We start from the raw sequence: 17,318 nt of genomic DNA on the forward strand, positions 1-17,318 counted from the left end.
GTTGGTCATTATATATAAGAGGCCAAAATAATATCAGGGAGGAAGTCAGAAGAATCAACTAGAGTTTAAAAATATATATATCTGGTTGCTTCAATTTGATATTATGTCAGAAATGGAATTTTCTCTGGATAATGCACTAAACTATGAAAAAAAAAGAATTCACCTAATTTGGTTTTCATAAATTTTATATTTACTGCTACACTTCAAACAAAGAAATCTGAAAAATGTTTAGAGAACTAGAAATTGAAATAATTCAAAAGAAAAAAATATTAGGACCATGTTGAGCAGCTTGTGGTGCTGGAACAACAAAAGCAGTTGGGAAGTTCATCAGTCTTATATATTTACTTCAATGGAAACTGTGAAATGTGACTACTTGAACATTTGAAAAAATTTAAAAAAAAATAACAATGCTCAGAGTTTTTAAAACTTTACAAGAAAAAAAATTTCATCTATTATAGCTGACTTTAACTTGATGAATGACAAAATGTTGAATACATAAAACTAAATGAAATTATAAAATGTAAATGTATTAATTTTTGATTGGTGCCACAACAAACTACTGCAAACTTAGTGTTTTAGAAAAACACAAATTAATTGTTTTACAGTTTTGTAGGTCAGAGAATTTTACATAGGTCCTGTTGGACTAAAATTAAGGTAGTGGTAGGGCTGTATTCCTTCTGAAGAGTCTAGGAATGAATTCATTTCCTTGCCTTTTCCAGGTTCTAGAAGCTGCCTACATTTCTTTGCTCATGGTCCTCCTCATTCAGAGTGGAGACATTACATCTTTCGGACCATTATTTCATACTCTAGTCCCCCTCTGACTCTCCTCTTCTACCTCCTTCTTTTATTTTTAAGGACCCATGTAATTATGTTGGGACCACCCAGGTAATCCAGGATCATCTTCCTATGTAAAGGTCCTTTATCTTAACTACATCTGCAAAGTCCCTGTTGCCTTGTAAGGTAACATGTACAGGTTTTGTGAATTAGGACTTGGACATTATTAGGGGAGGGCATTATTCTGTCTACCACATAAAGATAGGGAAATAAAGAAATGTGTGACATAATAGTTAAAAGTAAACTATCAGTTTCAAGGCAAAAATAATCAAAACTATGAAATATATTTGTCGGCTAATAGCAATTACTATTAAAATGACATTTTAACTTTCTTAAATTGATTTAATCATGAATATTGACCAAATAATTTTTCAATATATTATAAAAGAAAGATGGATAAGAATACTTTAAAAATCCAAACAAACTAATTAAATATCATCTAATAAGTGAATTTTAAAACTTGATAATAAAGATATGTAATACAACAAAATAAGAAATAGACAATTTTTGAATATAGGTCACATAAGCATAAAGAGAGTTCAATAAGGACAATATTGTTATTAAGAGAAATTATTCACTTATTGGATCTGAAACATCAATTCAATGAGAAAGTCATTGGGAAGTTTGAGGTGGTTCCTATGTTAAATGGTCACTCACACTTATTCATCCTTTAGTTACTTATAAATACACACAAGAGACAATAAGAGCAACAATTTTAAAAATTAACCAATATTTTTAATTATGAAGGAGTTGGTAAAAATTTTTCAGCACTATTTAAATTGCTTGATAATTAGTTCAATACAGTTGTTTAGTAGATAATCTAGATGAATACATTTTAATTTTTATGTATACATTTCTTCACTTTCACATTCAATTAATGAAAAAAATTTAAATCATTCTTTTATTTCTTTATTATCTACTGCATCTAAATTCAGCTCCCTTTAACTATTCAAAGTATTATTTATATATGCCCACCCCGTTTCTCTTTCTCTATCTCAAATTTTGCCCTGATCAATTAGACTAGAGTTTTCTATTTTGTCAATTTTTATTTTTATTTTTTCTTATGTTACTTGTTCCTTTTGTGCTTAATGTATTGATTTGCATTTTTGCTAAGATTTTTATTTTCACTTTCTCTTTTTCTTATTTATGCATTTGTAATGAAAGATTTTCTTCCAAGTGCTATTTTGGTTGTACTCCATACTTTCACAAAAAAAGGGCTTTGTCATTCAATCTCACAAATATGGAAATCAATTTTAATATATTATTTTATTTGAGCTGTGAATTATTTAAAAATGTGTTTTCTGGTCATAAATCTTGTTTGTTTATCTTTCTGCTGCTGTTTCTTAGTGTTATTAACTTTTTAAAATTGAGTATGTTCTGTATGAGAATGATTCTTTCATTTTTTTAAGAGTTCCTTTATAGAAAAATTCATAATAAATTTTGTAAGATCACTTCTTACAATTGTATACTTCTTAAGAATGTATATTCTCTAATTTTGGAATATAATTGTTTTATATATTTCTGTGAAATTACATTTACTTTATTTATTGTTTTTACAGTATATGTTTAGATTAATATTTCCCTCCTGATCTATCAAGATTCATGAGATATGTATATTGAAATCATCAGGGACTGTGAATTCAAAAATTTCTTCTTGTTAAAAATAAACTCACTGTTTTTGTATGACAGTGGTTTATGTATCCATGAAAGATTTACAATTACAAGACTATTTACTTTGTGGTCCTTCTGTGTGTCATCCTATACAAATTTGCTTCCCAGATATAAGAGTTTTATATTTATTTAAATTTTATTGTTCTTGCTGGTTCTAGTAAACATACGACCTTTTTTCATGCCAATATAATATTATGTCATGAAGTATATGCAGGTAGCAAGGTGGATCATGCATTATTTCTGCATTTCAAAATGACTCATCTAAATATATCATCTGACAGACAATACTATAAAGTGTATATGTATTCAGCTGTAGGACAAACAAATTTTACACACAGATCTGCCATTGGCTCCATCCCCAGAAGTGTGTAGCATACAAGCTGAGAATTAATGGCATGGACTCTTCTAACTTCCTGCCACCTACATGACCCAGAGTGTCTCATTATTTTTATGCAGTTAGAAAATTTATGATTGACAGAATATTTTTAGAGTAAAAAATGAACTTAACCAAAATAACTAAACAAACCCAACATTATATAAGATTGATTGGGAGAAATAGGTAAAGTGAGTGATAATCTTTAACCCAGTTTAAAATATTTCAATCTTTGCAAATTTGTTAAGACTTGTTTTTTCAGCCTAAAATATAATCTATCCTGGAGAATGTTCTATATGTGCTTGAGAAGAGTGTGTATTCTGCTGCTCTTGGATGGAGTATTCTGTATATGTCTATTAGGTCCATTTGTTCTGAAGTGTAGTTTAAGTCATGTTTTCCCTTATTGATATTATTTCCTGTCTGGATGCTCTGTCTATTGCTGTAAGTGGGAGTACTGAAGTCCCCTACTATTATTATATTACAGCTTATTTGTCCTTTCAGATTTATTAATATTTGCTTTATACATTTAAGTACTCTGATGTTAGGTATATGCAGATGCTCCTCAACTTGAGATGGGGTTAGATCCCCATAAACCCATTGTAAGTGGAGAACATAATGTTAAAAATGCATTTAATATGCCCAGTTTACTGACATCACAGCTTAGCCTAGCTCTAGCCTAACTTAAACATACTTGGAACACTTACATGAGCCTACAGTTTTCCAAAATCATCTAACACAAGCCTATATTACAATAAAGTATTGAATAGTTTATGTAATTTATTGAATACTATATTAAAAGTTAAAACTGAATGGTTGGATGGGTACTGAAAGTACAGTTTTTACTGAATGCATATTACTTTCATACCATTGTAAAATAGAAAAATTATTACGTCAAACTATTATAAATTGGGGACTATCTGTATATATTTATGACTATTATATCCTCTTGATAAATTGACTCCTTTATTAGTATATAATGACCTTCTTTGTCTCATTTTACAGTTTTTGACTTAAAGTCTATTTTTTCTAGCACAAATATAGCTATTACTTTTTTTTTGTTTGTTTGTTTCCATCTGCATGAAATATCTTTTTCCATCCTTTCACTTTCACTCTATGTGTGTCCTTAGGGGTAAAGTGATTCTCTTGTAGACAGCAAATAGTTGGATCTTGCTTTTTATCATTTACCCACTCTATGTTTTTTTGATTAGAGAAATTAATCTCTTTATATCAAGGTAATTATTGATAGGTAAAGACTTAATGCCATTTTGTCAGTTGTTTTCTGTTTTTTTTTTTTTTTTTTGTAGATCCTTTGTCTCTTCCTCTCTTTCTGTCTTTCTTTGTGATTACATAATTTTCTCTAGTGTATGTTTGATTCTTTACTTTTCTCTTCTGTATATCTACTATAAGTTTTTGCTTCATGATTACCATGAAGATTACAAAAAGTCTTACAATTATAATAGACTAGGTTGATAATAACTTAACTTTGATTGCATAACAATACTTTACGCTTTTATTCTACTCCTGTCCCATATTTTAAGTTTTAGATATCATAATTTACAACTTTTTATATTATTAATATGTATCCCTTAAACTATTGTAGCTACTATTATTTTTAATAGTTTTGTCTTTTAACCCTGATACTATAGATATAAGTAATTTATACTCCACCATTATATTAATAGTATTAGAATATTCTCAATTTGACCAAGTATTTACTTATATTAGTGAGTTTTATATTTTTACATAATTTTGTGTTACTATTTAGTATTCTTTTCTTTCAATTTAAAGAACTCCTTTAGCATTTCTTACAAGATACATCTGGTGGTAATGAACTCCATCAGTTTTCATTTCTCTGGGAAAATCCTTTTTTTTTTTTTTTTTTTTTTCATTTCTGAAAGACAGCTTTGCTGGGTACAATACTCTTGATCAACAAGTTTTTTTCCCCAGAACTTTTAATATAACATCCTACTCTCTTGGCTTGTAATGTCTCTGCTGAGAAATCCACTGTTAACCTTATTGGAATTCTCTTATATGTTATTCACATTTATTATCTTGCTGGTTTCAGGATCCTTTCTTTGATTTTGATTTTTAAAAGTTTGATAATAATAAGTCTTGGTGTAGTTTTATTTGAATTGAATCTGATTAGAGACTGTTGACCTCCCTGTGACTTTCTCCACATCTGGAAAATTTGCTATTATTTCTTTAAATAAGCTTTCTACCTCTTTTTCTTTCTCTTTTCTTTTACAAACTTCTAAACTAAAACATTCATACATTTGATGCCATTGCATAAATCCCATAAGCTTTCCAGATTCCTTTTCATTATTTTTTCACCTTCTACTCTGACTATATATTTCCTTTGCTCTCTCTCTATATTTTTTTAATGTTTATTTTTATAGATGGGGTCTCACTATGTTGCCAAGGCTGGATTTGAATTCCTGAGCTCAAGTTATCCTCTGGCCTCAACCTCCTGAGTAGCTGGGACTACAGGTGCTGCACACCACCATGCTCAATTTACAAATAATTTCAAATAACTTTTCTTTGAGTTCACAGATTTTTTTCTTCTGCTTGGTTAATTCTGCTATTAATGCTTTCTACTGCATATTTGCATTTTATTCATTGTATTTTTTGGCTCCAGAATTTCCACTCAATTTTTAAAATATAATTTCAATCTCTCTGTTAAATACTTTGTTTGGGTCATTTTTTAGTTTTCTTGATTTAATTGAATTTTTTGTCTGTATTTTTTTGAAATTTGCTCACAGTTAGTTTGTCCATTTAGTTAGTGTCCATTTAGCCAACAGTTAGTATCTCCATTTCTCTGGGGTAAGCTACTGAGAGATAATTGTGTTCTTTTGGTGGATTATGCTTCCTTGGAATTTCATGTTTCTTGTTGTCTTACATTGATGCCTGCACATTTGAAAACTTAAAGACTTATTCCAATCTTTGCAGACCAGCTTTTTCTGAAAAAGCCCTTTACTAATCAGCCCATCCAGAGATTCTGGGCAGGATGTCTGGTGTGATCTGAAAATGAATTAACTGCTAAAGTCCTCAGGCAGACTGGCCTAGTGCCTGGGTTAGAAGATGGGTGGTCCTGATACCTGGGTCTGCAGGGTTGAGCCTGAAGCAACCACTCAGATGGACATGTTTATTGGTTCAGCAGGGATGGGCCTGGAGCCTAAGTCCACAACGATAGGTCTGGATACTGTATTTGGCATCAGCCTGAAGCCTGGGTCCACAGTTATTGACGTGGCACTGAGATGGGCCTTGAGCATGAGTTTGCAGGATTTATTCAGATGTTGGGATGGTTCTGGAGCCTGGGTTCACTGGACTTTTTCTTTAGCCAGAGTCCATGGGAATTGGTCTGACACTGGAACAGGTCTGCTATCTGGAACAACTAGGACAGACTTAGATCCTAAGTCCATGGGGTTGGCCTGGAGCCTGTATCTGCAGGGGTGGTCTTGGAGACTTAGTTCATAGGGTTCTACCTGGCACTAGTGGGCCTGGACCCAGGGTTTGCTGAAATAGACCTGGATGCTGGGTCCTCTGGAGCCTGGCATTGGCTTATTACTAAAGTTGCAAGGAGCCTGGATCAACAGGGTCTGGAACCTAGGATTACAGGTACTGCACTGATGCCTGAAGCCATTGAGGCTGGCCTGGCTCCTAGGTCCTCAGGAGCCAGCCTGGGACCTGAGTGCACAGGGAATGTCCTGGAGTCTGGGTCCATAGAGATGGGTCCAACTTTAGCTCTACTGGGACATTTCTGGACCTTTGGCCTGTTAGAGTGTGGAGCCAAAGGGTCTGACCCAGAGGATGGGGCCATAGGGACCAACCTATAGCTTGTGTCCCCAGGTGCTGACGCAGTGTTTGAAACCACAGGTTCTGACCTGGTAGTGGAGTGAGTCTAAAGCCTATGACTGTAGGGGCAGGCTTGGCACTGGATGGGCCTGGAGCCTCTGTTTACAGAGACCAACCTGGAGGCTGGGTTGTGGGTGGCAGACTGATCACTACAGCAGTAGAGGTTGGCCTGGTGCTGAAATGGGCCTAATGTGTGTGGCTGTGGGGACTATCCCAGTGCTAGGGACAGGATGCAGCCTGGGGCCACTTAGGTCAGCCTGGCAGTGGGGTGTTCCAGAGACTAAGTACACCTCACTGGCCTGGAATCCAGCCTGGTGCCAGGTTGGGCCTAAAGACTTGGTCTGCATGTACTGTCTTGAAGTCTGAGGATGTGGGGGCCTACCCAATGTTGAGTTTTACTGAGATGAGCCCCAGGTAGGGGACCAAAGCAAAGTCCAGTGCTTATTTCCTTCTCCTTTCCCCAGGGAGAGGTTATATTTCTTCAGTCTGTGCTGCCTGGGGATGGGGGAGGAGTGATATAGGTGATATAAAACGTCCTTTTTACTCATTTCATTGTATCCTTTTTTTTAAATTTCTTTGCTACACTCAGGTGCTCTAATCTTTCACTTGGTTTCCTTAGTTCATGTGAAGGTACTTTTGTGCATGGGTAGTTGTTTGAATTGATGTTTCTACTAGGGAACAAATACTAGAGAGTTCTGTTCTTCCAAGTTGTTGACATCTGTCCTCTGCTTTAGAATTTTTCTTAAAAAAAAAAAAAAATCCTTCAGTTTTAACCCGTGGTTGGGATTTGTAGATGAAGCCTTTCTAATTCCTGTTTTCAGGATATATAGTGATGATGTAAAGCACATAATAAAGATAAATATGAGATCTAACCCTTATGTCAGTGCCTTACAACATTTTTCTAAGAGCTTTAAATATATCAGCTCATTTAATTTTTAAAACAACAAGCTGAAATTGATATTAATATATTGAGATTGATATTAATATATTGACAGAAAAGAAAAATGAGATACAAAAATATATAATTTGACAAAGATAATATGTCTAGATTATAACTGAACCAGCATTTAAATCCAGCAAGTTTGGCTTAGGAATCTAAGATTTAATCTACTAAATGACGTGATTTCTTGCAAAAAAAAAAAAACCTCCATGGAAAACAAATGGTATTTTCTTGTTATGTTTCACTTCTAATGCAAATTCAATAGATTTACTATGAACACTACAGAGCAAATCACAATAAGCCTAATTTTTAATGACTGTGGACTATTTAATAATTTACCACTAAAATTTAATTTTCTCTAAATATTTCATAAAAATCTATATATTTTCTTCTTGCCTCATGGCAAACTACTTAATTATATTTATTTTTCTCTAGTCTAGAGTAGGCAAGAAGAGAATCATGATGGAATAATTGAAAAGTTTGGCATAGATTATGTAGAGTTTCATATCTCTCAGCTTTTCATAAATAATTAAATATAAATTTTTATGAGAAAAGTCATGCAATTGCATAAGCAAAATTCTAGCTTTTCCTTTAAGGAAAGCCTGAGATATATGTGAGTATATCTACATTTCCTGGTTCACTGAGTTTTCATATTTCCCTCATTGGAGGGAGAAAAAAAAGAATACCTACATGGTACAAAGTATTTTTGCTCGTAATCTAGGTTTCTACTTATTTTTATTATTGGAATATTAATGGTATAAGAAAAATATACAAAATATTCTTGGCTCCATTGATATAGTCACCTATGTTTACATGCAGTGATAAAACATGGATGTGATAGGATTCTACTTGGTACATATTTCCCCCTGGGAAAAAAGTAGAATGAGATTATTCTAGACTTACTTCCAAATTATTTATTTCAGTAAATACTTTCATAATCAAAAACTGTTTATGACCCTTCCAGCTGTGATCTAATTCTATAGGCTTTCATCCCATTTTTGGTGCCTCAGTCTGCCCTCCATGTATATTTTAAATTAAATTATATGCTTCATTTTGATATTTTATATTTGCTTCTGAACCCTTTCAATCGGATTAATCTAATTTTTATGCTCAGCAAATTCTAAGTCAAGAAAGAATTCCTCCTGAGAGTAATTGAAGCCTGGAGGTATGCATACTACTTCCAATGTCCAGGGCACTGACTTGACTTGGAGGAAGGAGAGGTAGAGTCAGAAAAATAGTGCCAGAATCTGACAGGACAATATAAATTACCTTCAAGGTCTTATTTAACTCTAGCATATATATTTTCAGACGTGCCACTGGCTATTTAAATGCAGACTATGGAATTTTCATGGAATTATTTTTTTAAACAAACAGGAAGGAAGAGAATACTGCATTATATGGCATAAATTACATTGACTAAATTTTCCATCCAGTTGTCATGACAACCCTCATATTTTCTGTAATGTGTGGACTATTAAGTATTGAACTAGATGTGCTTTTTAAAAAAGATACTAACATGCAGGAAGACATTTTCTATTAGAGCTTTTTGAAGAACTATAGGATTATAATGCTTCAACAAACCATCTGTCATTCTTATTCTATTCTTTTGGATCACAAAGTGGGCAAGACAGACATGAAAAACACCCTAAAAGATCAGGGTTCAATGATATTTTCTTTAAATGTCAGGTGTTTCAACTATCAGCAGATTCCTGCGTGCTATCTATGGAATCTGTGACAGCAATTGTCCAGCACTATCTCCAGTGACTGTGACTTTGCCACTTCTGCAGGGAACTTTCTTTAGAGTAAAGGAATTCTGACCTTTACAACACTCTCCCCAAACCACTGTCTTTTTATCTTTCACCAATTTTTCTTTCTTTTGTAGTTATACATTTGAAATCTTTTTCAAATTACTACCTTAAAATAAATTAAAAATAGCTTAAGTTTGACCCAAGCCTTCCAGTTATTGGATTAAACAACACAATTCCCAACAGCTATGTTTTTATAATATACATTTTTATTCCATTATGATATATTTCTGTGAGTGAGGTACTTCATTTTGGCCTGGATGAGAATTTAGAGAGCACAACTCCCTTTTATCATCCCATGTTTAATTAATTTAGAAATATTGAGTTTATAATTGTTTACAGATAATAATCACATGACTTCTAAAAAAGGTTTGGCCATTACAAAGGGGGCCTCCTTGGATTCCATCACCATTTCTAAATTGAATAAATCTTCCTAATAGCACTAAAAGCTTACTTGTATAGGTCAGTCAGTTGGTTTATTAAAGCCTCCTTCTCTCTTCTAGTCACTCAATCCTTCCTGAAGTCAAACTATGTAAGAAACTTGCCTAAAGAATGATCCAGGCATAGCATATTTTTAATAGGCAAAGAGCATCCATGAAAACTATTTTGTTCATAAGAATTCACCAGATCAGCCTGTCTAGAGTGACCTATACACACACATACACTGCAATTCAAAGTGTGCTTCTCACAAAATACATGGCTCATGTCATGTACCTCCACCCACCCCCCGGAAATGTATTCAGTTTTCAGAATCAATACAACCAATATTTGTTGATACTCACCATGTGCCAAAAACTATGCTGGAAGAGGGAGGAACAAATCTGAATAAAATATATACAGAGAAATTTCAGTGTGATAGGTTAAGTTAGTATTATATAGAGAATCTCATCACAATACAGGGGAGAAACACTAAGATAATTTCAAAGGTTTTCCCAGAACTCATGAAGACAGAGCTAATTCTTTAGGAGTAGGAAAAAATTTGTCCAAGATTGGTTGGAATAGCATTTCAGGCAGAGGGAATATTGAGACAAGAAGATGCAGATGTGTGAAACCATAAGTTTTATGTGAGGGAAGGCAATATATGAAGCATTTTAAGGTATAAATCTAAGCAAGAAATAGTAAAGATAGGTATTTGCCAAGATGAACCTTAAATTACTTGTTCTAAGACTTGAACTTATCTTGGGTAATCATTCATTGATGAGTTTTAAGCATCTTAATAGGGGTGATTTATACTGTCTTCTGGTAGGAATCAATATTGCTTTCTTAATTAGCTGAGACGGTATTTGAAGGTAAGACCTTATTTCTAACATGTTATTATAATATCTAACATGGTTCAGAATACATTAATAAAAATGATACAATATTGACATGATATTATATGATTAAATATTTTATTATAAGATGTCATCTGTGTCTGTCAAAGATTATGATCAGTCAATTCTTTTGTCTTCAGATTCCCATTTTATATTAGATAAGTCCTAAGGATATGTGTGTAATTGCTTCAGTGTAAAAATATCAACCACTTTTAAATCTTTTAAGCATAGAGAATTTTGGATTCCATGGCCAGAAAAGCTTTGGATTCTTTGGTGTATCTGTGAGACAGCTTGACATCTGCCTTATACTATACAAATTATTAAAAAAAAAAAAAAATTGAAGATAAAATCTTTTTAAACCATATTTCTATCAGAGCGATTATTTGCAAGACTTCAAACTCAAATCATACAGCCTCTAGTGGGTTCACTGAGTTGACTCATTTTATATGTCTGGGAATTAATTCATATCTACATGGAATTATGAATCATTATTCTTTTGTGACAATTTACACTCCAGAAGACAAAGCTCTGTCCTGGCACAGGGTAAAAGAGATTGCTGCCTAGTCATAACAAGCCAGAATACATGGCAGAAAACAGACACCACTCATGAGTGATAAATTACAGCACATACTTGCTATGAAATCCTGAAAGTCTTTTATGGTGCTCTTTAATAGCTCTATTTGACACATAGAAAATAGAAGTGAATTTCAATACATTAATTCATGGCCAATTTAGTCACCGGAAAATGTAAGCAATTGTAAGAAAAGTACCAAGACCAAGATTCTGTCATAGCTCTGTTACAGACAGTTGACATTCAGGAGACTACCCACCACTTTGGTCTCAGTGAGCTAAGTTTCCATGTTTGTCAAATGATGAAGTAGGTATATGAAAATCATGCACAGTGCTATGTATTTATTTTTTTTCTAAATACTCTTTTTTAAAAATAATTTGACAATTACTTTTATTTGGCAGATCTGAACCAGATAATTCTGTTGATTCTCATGCAGAGTTAAAGAGGTCAAAGTCCTGATTTGAATCTCCAAAGGGGGCCAGTTAGCTTCAAACAGAACATTTGGCCTTAATGCAATAAATTACACTTGGCCATGATCCTGAACAGCTGCATCTCAAATGCCTTTTCTTGATCATAATGAAAGCTAGGTAAAGTTCAAACTAGTCTCACTTATGGAAAATAAAATATGGGTTCCTTTCCCATTTAGGCCACGTATAATTTTCCGTGTGAATGAAAGTATATTTTACAAGCATTATCAAAAAAGTGTTTTATTAATTTTTATCTTTATTCTATTGATTCTTGAGATTATCTTATTAAAGAAAAATGTGTGCATTGTACATTCATTATATCACTTTACATAGAACATGATTTCTAATTTATTTATCTAAAATATATTTAAATTTTAAACCTTAACGTTTTGTGAACTAAGACTAATCTGCACTACAGTTTTCAAATTATATAAACTGTAAAACAATACATGGTTTGTAACATGTTCAGGTATCTTTACTCTCACACATAATCAGCTGCTTCATTATCAATAAATAGAGATGTCGTGTGTATCTTTGAGCCATAAAAGCATCATCTAAATAAGGAAACTATTATGTGTATGCCTGAATTGTGTCCCCTTTCTTCAACTTTTTTATATAACATCTGTATTCTAGAGATCATCTGAGTAAATACTCCTATCTCATGAACCTTAAAAATTGAATTTTGTACTTATATTCTTCCATAAAAAGGAATGTGTTTGCAAAAGTGTATCTTGGCCAGCCAAATCTTCTGATTTAAAGAAGTCCAGAAGTGCTTACATTTGAATTAGTTCTTACTGAAATTATTACAGATAAATCATTAGTATTGTACATAACCATATTTGTAAATGCTTCATTAAAAGATAAAGGAGATTATTGGACTATGCTTAGCACAGCAAAATGAAACAGGACGGAGATTTCCATCTCTTTTGTAGGGGTGAGGGGAAACTTGCCCTTTCACTGAAAGATCCATTTAAAATTAAGGCAGAGTAATAAGAGAAAGGTTTATTTACTATGCGCATGGGGAGAATCACAGAGTGATTACCCACCATTCTAGTGAAGTTTAGATAATTTTATATTTGTCTTTTCGGAGGGGAGAGGAAACCAGGAGTACACGTAATTCTGTTTAGAGGTGACAAATGGTGCTAGGGAGGATAAATGGATGGGGAAACAGATTGACTTGCAAATGATTTTCTTAGCAAATTAAATTAACCTGAGCAAATTAAATTAACTTGAGACACAGGTATTATATTTAAATGATTTGGGCCAGGTCTGGTTGCATTCTTGATCCTCCTTCCTGCAATATATTAAAATATCAGGGAGAGGAAGAGAAGCCAGTTGCCCCCTTTGATATTTTAATTGGTCAGTCTGGTTTATGCAGATAGAGGAAAAGCCCCCTCTAATGTTTTCGTGATCTCGAAGGGCCTGTAATTCAAAATATTCTTTATACCAAGGAGTCATATTTTGGGGTGAAATTTTCTGAGCTCCTTTTCTTCCTAACGCTCAAATTTTATATAAATTATAATCCTCACACACTAAGTGAATAATTGTTTTTTTCTGCTAGTTTCTCTGGATAATCACAACTATCAAAAACATATATTTCTGTCCCTTTTTATGGGGGTGGTATATAAGAAAATAATAAGAAAAAGAGATTCTTGAGTCTCTTCTATTTATTTTCAACTTTCACTGTCAAGTGTTAAAGCAAAATTAAAATGGACACCAGGCCAGAAAAAATTCTTAGACAAACAAAACCAGCTAGGCCTTAAAAAGAATCTTAACCTTGCTTAAACTGCAAACATGAGCAGAACTTAACTTGGAGCATTTCTGGTAAATGCTTATGTTAGACAGAAACAAAATTTAACCTCAACTAGTCATAAGCAGTTAAATAACATATGGTTATGTAACTAGGGACTTTCCGACAATGTAAACATTCTTAAAAAGGCAAATTTGTAACTGCAACCAATCAAAACTTTTTTTATTTTACTTCTGTATTCACCCTATAAATATTTACCTCTGACACTTGTCATCAGAACACTAAACCTCTTTCAGTTTGGTGTTTCCTAACTCATGAATTGCTTCTTACTCAAGTAAACATTTTAAAATTTTATTGTGCCTTCAGATTTTTCATTTACACAAGACTACTTAAATATATTTGGATGTATATATAAATGTTTCCTTTTTTGAATTTATAGACAAATTCTCTCTGATCCAATTAATAGTAATGTTATGTAGATAGTGAGGGATTCCGGGTCTCCTAGGGATAAAAGTGAGCGCTTTGCTTTGGTGCAATGGCCCCACCTGGGAAGAAGGACAAGGGTGGGCTCCAGGCCCCTATCTTGTTCCTGCTCCACTTTGAACCTGCTCTGAGCTACTGTCATACCTGGGGGAGGAGGGAATACCCTATGAATCTGCCAATCAGAATTTAGTGTGCCAGCTGCAGAAGAATGCAGAGGACTCTCTAGCCCTTATGGTACCATAAGTACCGTAGAGTCCAGAAACTGACCTAGAACAGCCAGCATGCATGTGTAGTAATGCAGCTCCCAACTGTCCAATCAAAGTGGCTCCATGGGGACATCTGAGCCACTAGGGAGGTCCCAATCTGGGCACTATGAAAAAAAAGATGCGGACCATAACCAACCCCTTTTTTATGCACCCTTCCTTATGCTCTCCCTTTGCTGAGACAATGGATCCTGTCATCATCTATGGTGTATGTATCACGCTCTATAAACCTATATCTTGCTCTTGCCCTACAATCCTACCTTTCTCTCCTTAATAAACCTCATTTTTCTGCTTGCCTTACTTTGGCATGTCTGGTCATTCTTCGGCCATGAGCATGCTAAGAACCAGCATTTCAGACCGAAACCTGACACTAAGATTGGGTAGAATGACCAATCAACTAGTAAATATGAAATAGTTACTGTAGTCATAATAGCAATAGCATTAACTACTAAGTCCCTTGATCACTCCCTAAATGACTTTTAAAAAGTAGATCAGAGTGTATCAATTAGATTATGCTAGGTTCCATAAACCTGACATTCATAACAAACCTAGTGATAACAAGAAAGACCCAAAATTTTAGTAGCTTAGAACAACAAAGATATATTGCACTCTCATTTAAAATCTATTACTAGCCTGGAGAACCAATTTAGGCATGCTCCTTTAGGTGTTGCTTCAGTGTTTCAGACTTCCTTGATCTTGTAAAATCTCTGAAAGAAGCTTCCATAATTATTATGGCACTGGCATTTAGATGCTCTGACAATGTTAAATTTTACCTGAGCACTGTAATCCTGGAAAACAGGCACTTGAAGAAATCTTCTGTCCTTTGTGTTTCAGAAAACAGCTTACTGCAAAGCAACATCTTTCCCCTGCAGGATTTAGATAAGACTCAGGTATGGCCCCATAATTAACTGTGACAAGGTCAAACAAAGACCCTACAAATTCCCATTCTTGACTTTATAAATGACTAGCTGAATCCTTGTCCTCACTGATCAATTGGGACACACTGCTTGTTAACAAAACTTTGATTACCTCTCCTTGCCCTAGGCTCCTGAACTTTGGCACACCCTCATCCTGAGCCAGGGTACAGCCCCTCCCTGAAAGTCCCTAAGGAGAATAAGCCGACCTCAGGGTAAAACACTCTCTGATCTACTGTCCAATCCTGCAATTCTACTACATCCTACTTCTCAAAGCCTGGTTCTGTCTAGCCTTGTTTACTCCTCCCCATAAAAGAAAAAAAAAAAAAAAATACGTCTAACCTTTGAGACACCTGCAGACCTTATGATCTGCATATTCTCCCTATTGTAATAATTTTTGTCTCCCTATTGAAATGGTCCTGTCTACCTTCCCTCTCCTTGCAATAATCCTTTCAAATAAAGTTTTTCATATTGCACCTGAATTTGTCATATTGTGCCTGGATTTGTTGTTTTACTTGACAGCTTCTATTCAGAAATGGCATAGTTCAATTCTGCTCACATTTTTTTGGCAAAGCAATTCACATAGCTGTGCTCCACCTCAAGGTTAAGAAAATGCTATCTCCAATGCCTCAGAAAGAGTAAAAATTATTATGTCATTTGTGCAATTCACAAAAAAAAAATGTGAACAAATTTTTTATTTAATGAGAGATAAAACATCCTCTCATTGTGACTCTCACAAAACTGTAATAATTTTCTAAACAAAAATTTATACTTGATATTTGGTCATAAGACTTTGTAGAGGTGAGGCAAAACTTACCCTTTCCCACCAAAGTTCACTGAATGATCAACTCACAATCAAGGCAGATTGATAAGAGAAAGGTTTATTTACCATGCACATGGGGAGAATCACAGAGTGGTTACTCAATATCTCAATAAAGTTCAGATATTTTTATACCTGCCTTTTAGAGAGGAAGGCAGAAAATGAGGAGCATAGGTAATTCTGTTCAGGGGTGATAAGGGGTTTCTACAGAGAAAGAATAGATTGGGGAAACAGATGGACTTGTAAATTAATCTGAGACAAGTATTATGTTTTAAATGATTTGAGCCAGGTCTGGTTGCATTCTGTAATATACTGAGATAACAGAGAGAGGAAGGGAAGTTAATTGCCCACTTTGACTTTTTGATCAGTGGTCTAATTTATGCAGATAGAAGGAAAGCCCCCTCCAATACTTTGTTGATCTCAAGGACCTGCAATTCAAAATACTCTCTATACCAAGGAGTCATATCTTAGGGTGAAATTTCCTGAATTCCTTCAACTTCTATTCTTTCTAATATCACAGTATCATTCTAAACTTTACTTAGATCTATTTCAGTTTTCTTTCAAGTTTGACAGCTTTCTGTGATGTTACCCAACATAACTAATGGTACTCTAAATTTGAAAATTTAGATACTCTGTTGAATGTAAATTTTAAATTTTCTTTCATAAGCTCACTGACATCATTCCAAAAATGATTTTCCAAACAGAAATCACATGGAAGAATAATATAATTTCAAGTTATCATTATTTGTTTGAACAATCTCAAAAGTGCTTATGTTTTTTATTATTATTATTTATTATTATTGTTACTATTAGAGACAGGGTCTCACTATGTTTCCCAGGCTGGTGTTGAACTCCTGGGCTCAAGTAATCCTCCTGTGTCAGTCTCCTGAGTAGCTGAGATTATAGGCACAAATTGGCAAAATATGGATTGTGTAGTTTTTTATAGCCAAAACTGTTTTCTGTTTTTTATAGCCCAAAAACTAAGACTATTTTCTTTTTCTTTTTTTACATTTTTAAAATGTTATAAAACAACAGCAACTATAGGGAAAAAATAAAGATTATACCTTACGTAAGGCATAAAATCAACAATATTTACTATTTGATCCTTTGCAGTAAAATTTTGCTGACCCCTGATATAGATGATTGTATGTCATTGTCATGAACAAGATTAAACTAGTGACTAATTTTAAATTATTTCTATATTAATGAGAGGAGGGCAAGATGTTGCACTAGAAGCAGCCCATGCATGCTACTCTTAAGGA

This window comes from Eulemur rufifrons, chromosome 15 (assembly GCF_041146395.1).
Source record: "Eulemur rufifrons isolate Redbay chromosome 15, OSU_ERuf_1, whole genome shotgun sequence".
NCBI classification, from domain to species: domain Eukaryota; kingdom Metazoa; phylum Chordata; class Mammalia; order Primates; family Lemuridae; genus Eulemur; species Eulemur rufifrons.